The sequence below is a fragment of the Camellia sinensis genome, chromosome 1 (genome assembly GCF_055761805.1).
Source record: "Camellia sinensis isolate YWXY chromosome 1, ASM5576180v1, whole genome shotgun sequence".
In the NCBI taxonomy this organism is placed as follows: domain Eukaryota; kingdom Viridiplantae; phylum Streptophyta; class Magnoliopsida; order Ericales; family Theaceae; genus Camellia; species Camellia sinensis.
Genome location: NC_138961.1, coordinates 4,167,501 through 4,172,499, shown reverse-complemented (window position 1 = coordinate 4,172,499; position 4,999 = coordinate 4,167,501). Strand labels below are relative to the sequence as shown.

General features: G+C 39.0%; 1 protein-coding gene across 4 annotated transcripts in view; it reads right to left on the bottom strand.

Moving 5' to 3' along the window:
- Positions 1-4,999, bottom strand: part of LOC114312715 (serine/threonine protein phosphatase 2A regulatory subunit B''beta) — a 16,412-nt gene continuing 11,413 nt past the window's right edge. For all 4 annotated transcript variants that reach the window (XM_082871053.1, XM_028259000.2, XM_082871055.1 and 1 more), the window contains exon 14: positions 1-392. The gene's annotated coding sequence lies outside the window, so the exon portion shown is untranslated. The remainder of the gene's footprint in view (positions 393-4,999) is intronic.

Below are 4,999 nucleotides of genomic sequence, written 5' to 3'. Positions count from 1 at the left end.
AAAACGAAAAGAAAAGAAATGATTAGAGTTTTTTTTTGTAAGGCACCTACCAAACTTTACTCCAAACAAAGAGTGGAAGTGTTGCCAAGTCCATCATAACGAGTACTAAAACTGGAAAACAACTATGAGTGTGTGTATACAATCATTATACAAAGCTATTTGGTGCAAAAACTAATTAAGACAAAAAAACGAAAAAAGAAGAACCAAAACAAAAGCAGTGAAATGATAATTAACACCTTGTATCGGCAGAGTGCATGAAGTTTAAGATTTCAGGGCAAATAATTCGCGAGTAATTACGTTATCCACGGATTTTGCAGACCTTCTAGCCCCTAAGATGGGAATTATGAGGTTGAAAATGTGTTCCTCGCTAGTCTGAATTCTCCGAATCATTTCTGCAAATTCATTGAAATACACAGTGGTGAAAATGAGCAAGTGTAGACTTGTTGGGTAATAGAGACAAAAATTCAACAAAAGAGGAAGGGATACAGATGAAATAGACACATTTAAGGCAAGTACAAAACACAATTTCATTTTCATTTTTATTTTTTGATGAGTAAATAACAAGGAAAATCATCAAGAAATGGAAGTTCAATGGAAAAATAAATATGAAATATAAAATTGGAAATTCAGGAAGAACATCTTGAGCATCACACTATCATCAGCAACTACATGCTAAGAGAACTATTGTAGAACACAATCTCAGACCAAGCAATGACATCGCCACTACTGAAGATGAGGATACCCTCTTCTCAATACTCTCTTCTCATGTGCTCAAAACTGATTTAGTGTATTTATTTTGAGAAGGCTTTTATTATGTTAGTACATGCCACACTTGGTCCAAAATTATAATTTTCTATTCTACAAAAAGCTAAATTCATCACCAAAATTCTAAAAACAAAATAGAGGGGAAAACAAAGTATAAAACTAAAAAGAGCATTACTTCAAAAAGCATAGGAAAACTTGTGTATTCACGTCTGGCGGAGGTGGGCCTTATGTACGGACAAGTACACATACATGTATACATTTTACATATGGAAACTAAATGTTGCATATGTGTAAAAATATATGTATTATTGATTGATTGTCTTGATGTAGTATTTATTACAATTACAAGGATTCCTATTATATAGGAGTGTGTTTGGGAGTAGGTGGAGAGTAGGTGAAGTGGAGGTGGTAGTGGTGTAGTGGGTTAGGTTTAGTGGAGTAGGTGAGGTGGTAGTGGTGGTAGGTTTATGGTAAATTCTAACAGCCCCCGCAAACTCAAGGGGGATAGGAACTAACCAACTTGAGTTTGGAGATAGTAACAAAACAAGAAAATACATAAAAATAAAAAAGGATAGGAGACACTGTATGGTCGTGTCAGACCATTGGTGAAGACACTGGATGGTGGTGTCATAACGTTGTAGAGGACACTGTATGGGGGTGTCATAACGGTGTAGAGGACACTGGATGGTGGTGTCAGACCGATGTAGAAGACAGTTTATGGGGTCATGTTGGACCGTTGTAGAAGACAGTTTATGGGGTCATGTCGGACCGTTGTAGAAGACAGTTTATGGGGTCATGTCGGACCGTTGTAGAAGACAGTTTATGGGGTCATGTCGGACCGTTGTAGAAGACAGTTTACGGAGTCTTGTCGGACCCTTGTAGAAACTAACCGGAATCTATGTCGGGACAGTTTACAGAGTCTTGTCGGACCCATAAAGGAGCTAACCGGAATCAATGTCGGGACAGTTTACAGAGTCTTGTCGGACCCTTGTAGAAACTAACCGGAATCTATGTCGGGACAGTTTACAGAGTCTTGTCGGACCCATAAAGGAGCTAACCGGAATCAATGTCGGGACAGTTTACAGAGTCTTGTCGGACCCTTAAAAAGTCGCACCCTCAAAAGGTGTGCCCAATCTTTCAAAAAAGGCGTGCCATTAAAAGGCGTGCCCAATTCATCAAAAGGTGTGCCGGACATGATGGCGAGGCACGTGGGCGCCTTGGCTTGCGTGCCCGTTTGTCGGTTGGTGGTAAGAGGCGCGCGATGCGCGTGGCTGCCTCGGCTATAAAACAGAGGCTGAGACTGAGGCAAAAAACCTGCAAGAGATATTCTGAGAGAGATTTCTGAGAGAGATTCTGTAACACTCTGTTTTCTGAGAGAGAATTCTGAGAGAGATACTGTGTAACACTCTGGTGCCTAGAAAATGGCTTCATCGTCTTCCCGCGGGCTGCTCACCCTCTTTCCCGACCTCAACGAGTCAACGAGAGAGAGAACTGGTGCGGTGGCACTGGAAACTCAACCAAGCGCCCCGGAGTTTGCTCCGTTGAACTTTCCGATGCGGTCGGTGGAGCAAAGAATGGCAGTGCAGTCAGATGTGGAGGCCAATCAGTATACCTTGAAGGCATGTGTGGAAAGCATGACGGCGGTCACAAACTTGTCGCACCGGCTGCAGAGTAGGGCAAATGAGGTGCAGCAGTTAAACTCCCAGCTGGCTCTGCTTCAACGCATGTATAAGGATGCGCGAGCAGAGATAAGCGTGCTAAGGGCAGAAAACAAGGAGCTGAAGCGGAAGGGCACCGTGATGTTCCGATTTGGAGGTCCTCCATATGCTGCAGTGGAGGAGTTTGGGGGAGTGAACGTGCTCGGTGGACAAGGAAACACGGAGACCGGACTGGCACGGGACACCCAAGATAAAAGTAAGAAGAAGAGACCTGCAGTAGAATAGAGAAGGGAAAAGAAAAATCCCACTGTGGGTGTGGTTGTTTTGTTTGTATTTTTTTTTTTTTTTTTTTTTTTTTGTAAAATGGTGATCGGGGTGAGGCCCGATATGAATAAAATGAGTTTGCAGTTCGTCTTCTTCCTCCGTGTTTGTTTGTTTGTTTGTTTGTTTTTTTTTTTTTATAATAAAATAAATAAATAAATAAAGAAAATAAAAGAAAAGAAAGAAAGTGGAGCGTTGGGCCCACGGTTTTGAAAACCTGCAAAGGTGTGTGATTTATTTTATTTATTTATTTATTTTTTATTGTTTTTTTTTTTTTAATTTTTTTTTTGTTTTGAATGAAAAAAATAAATAAATAAATAAATAAATAAATAAAGAAAATAAATAAAGAAGATGAATGGTGCACATGGGGCTGTGAATGGTGCACATGGGGCACATGGGGTGAAACCGTGTGAATGGAAAGATGAAATAAAATAATAAAAAGAAAGGTGGGTGGTGGAAAGAAACGGCTTAGCTCATTATTATTGTGTCTACTTTACAGTGCGTTGCACATTTGTCCGAGAGGTCGGTCTCGGCAGCAAGCACACTTTGATGAGAGACAGAAAAAAAGGAGAGAGATCCATCTGGAGGTGATTGGAGTCGGCGGCAGCAGCAGAAGCCACAGTAGGCAAGGCCTCATAAGGGCCAAACCGCCGGATTCCAACAGTCTTGGCAACGACAGCAGAAGTAAGCATGACAACGAGGAACTTGTGGCATCCTTCAGGTATGAAGGCATCGACGTGGAGAGAGAGAGATTTGGGAGACTTCTGTCTAGACCTCGCCAAAGCCGACTGCAAGGACGTCGCAGTGGCTCGGCGCATCGACCGGCTCATGGATCTCAGGCGAGGATCTTGATCAGACCGCATCGGCGTGCGATCAAGCAGCGAGCTTCGATTCTGAACTCGAAAAATCGACCGGCAAAGGAGATCGGACTTCGATTCTGGTATGTGTTTGTGATGTGTTGAAAAACTCCCGCGGGCAGCGAAGGCAAGGTTGTCGGCCGGCTGCCCGCCGGAAAGAAAGGAGTATAGGCCTAAATCTTATAGCTCTGATACCATGTAAAAATATATGTATTATTGATTGATTGTCTTGATGTAGTATTTATTACAATTACAAGGATTCCTATTATATAGGAGTGTGTTTGGGAGTAGGTGGAGAGTAGGTGAAGTGGAGGTGGTAGTGGTGTAGTGGGTTAGGTTTAGTGGAGTAGGTGAGGTGGTAGTGGTGGTAGGTTTATGGTAAATTCTAACAATATGTGATAATTAATGAACTCCAACTAATGGTGTTATCAGTTCATTTAACAATAATACCGTACTAGTAGAGTTTAGTGTTGTCAGTATCTTACAATTCACGATACGTATCTTACGATTCGATACATTTCAAAAAGAAACCAATATTATCATCAATACGTATCTTAAATTAAATGTATCTTACAATACATATATGATATGTGATGCGATATACAATACACGATACATAATGCGATACATATGTTACATAAATACTTAAGTTTCTTTAACAAATTTGAAGGAAAAAAAACCGAACTATTTTATGTAAATTAATATTGTCGAAAATTTCCATTAACTTATTAAAAAAAAAGCTATTTTTGAGATGAGAACAATACTTTTTAGTTTATTTCTTGACCTTTTTAACATATCTATTGTATGGTTTAAGAATCTTGCGTTATTAATATATGCCTTGTAAAGATAATATGTATTGCTGCATGTAGATATTTAATTTAAAGAACTTTACTTTTGCAATTGACAGAATTATACATTGTTTAGTGTTTTATTCTCAAAAGATATTTGTTTTTTATAACTATATTTATTTTTTTACCTATTTCTAAAGTTATTAAAGTATCTTACGATATATGATACGACACGCAATTCAAAAAAATTAAAAAACGATACATGATTCGTATCCCGATTTGACAACAATGGTAAAGTCAAATACATACACTAAAAATTATTATCACATGCAACGGATTGGATTGCTGAAACATTCCCCACATGACATCAGAAATTTAAAGTAGAATTACTTTTCATTTGTAGACAGACTTTGGTACTCAATTACTGCTCAAAACTCTAGGCAAATTTGTAAACTTTGAAAAAGAGTTGACAATGGGAAAGAGTGATAATGTGACATTGGTAACTTACCTATTAAACATGTAACCATAGATTTAGTCTTGAAACAAATATCAAACATGAGCTCAGTCCATCACAAAATTAACTTAAAAGGATTGTTTCATCAAGAGAAAA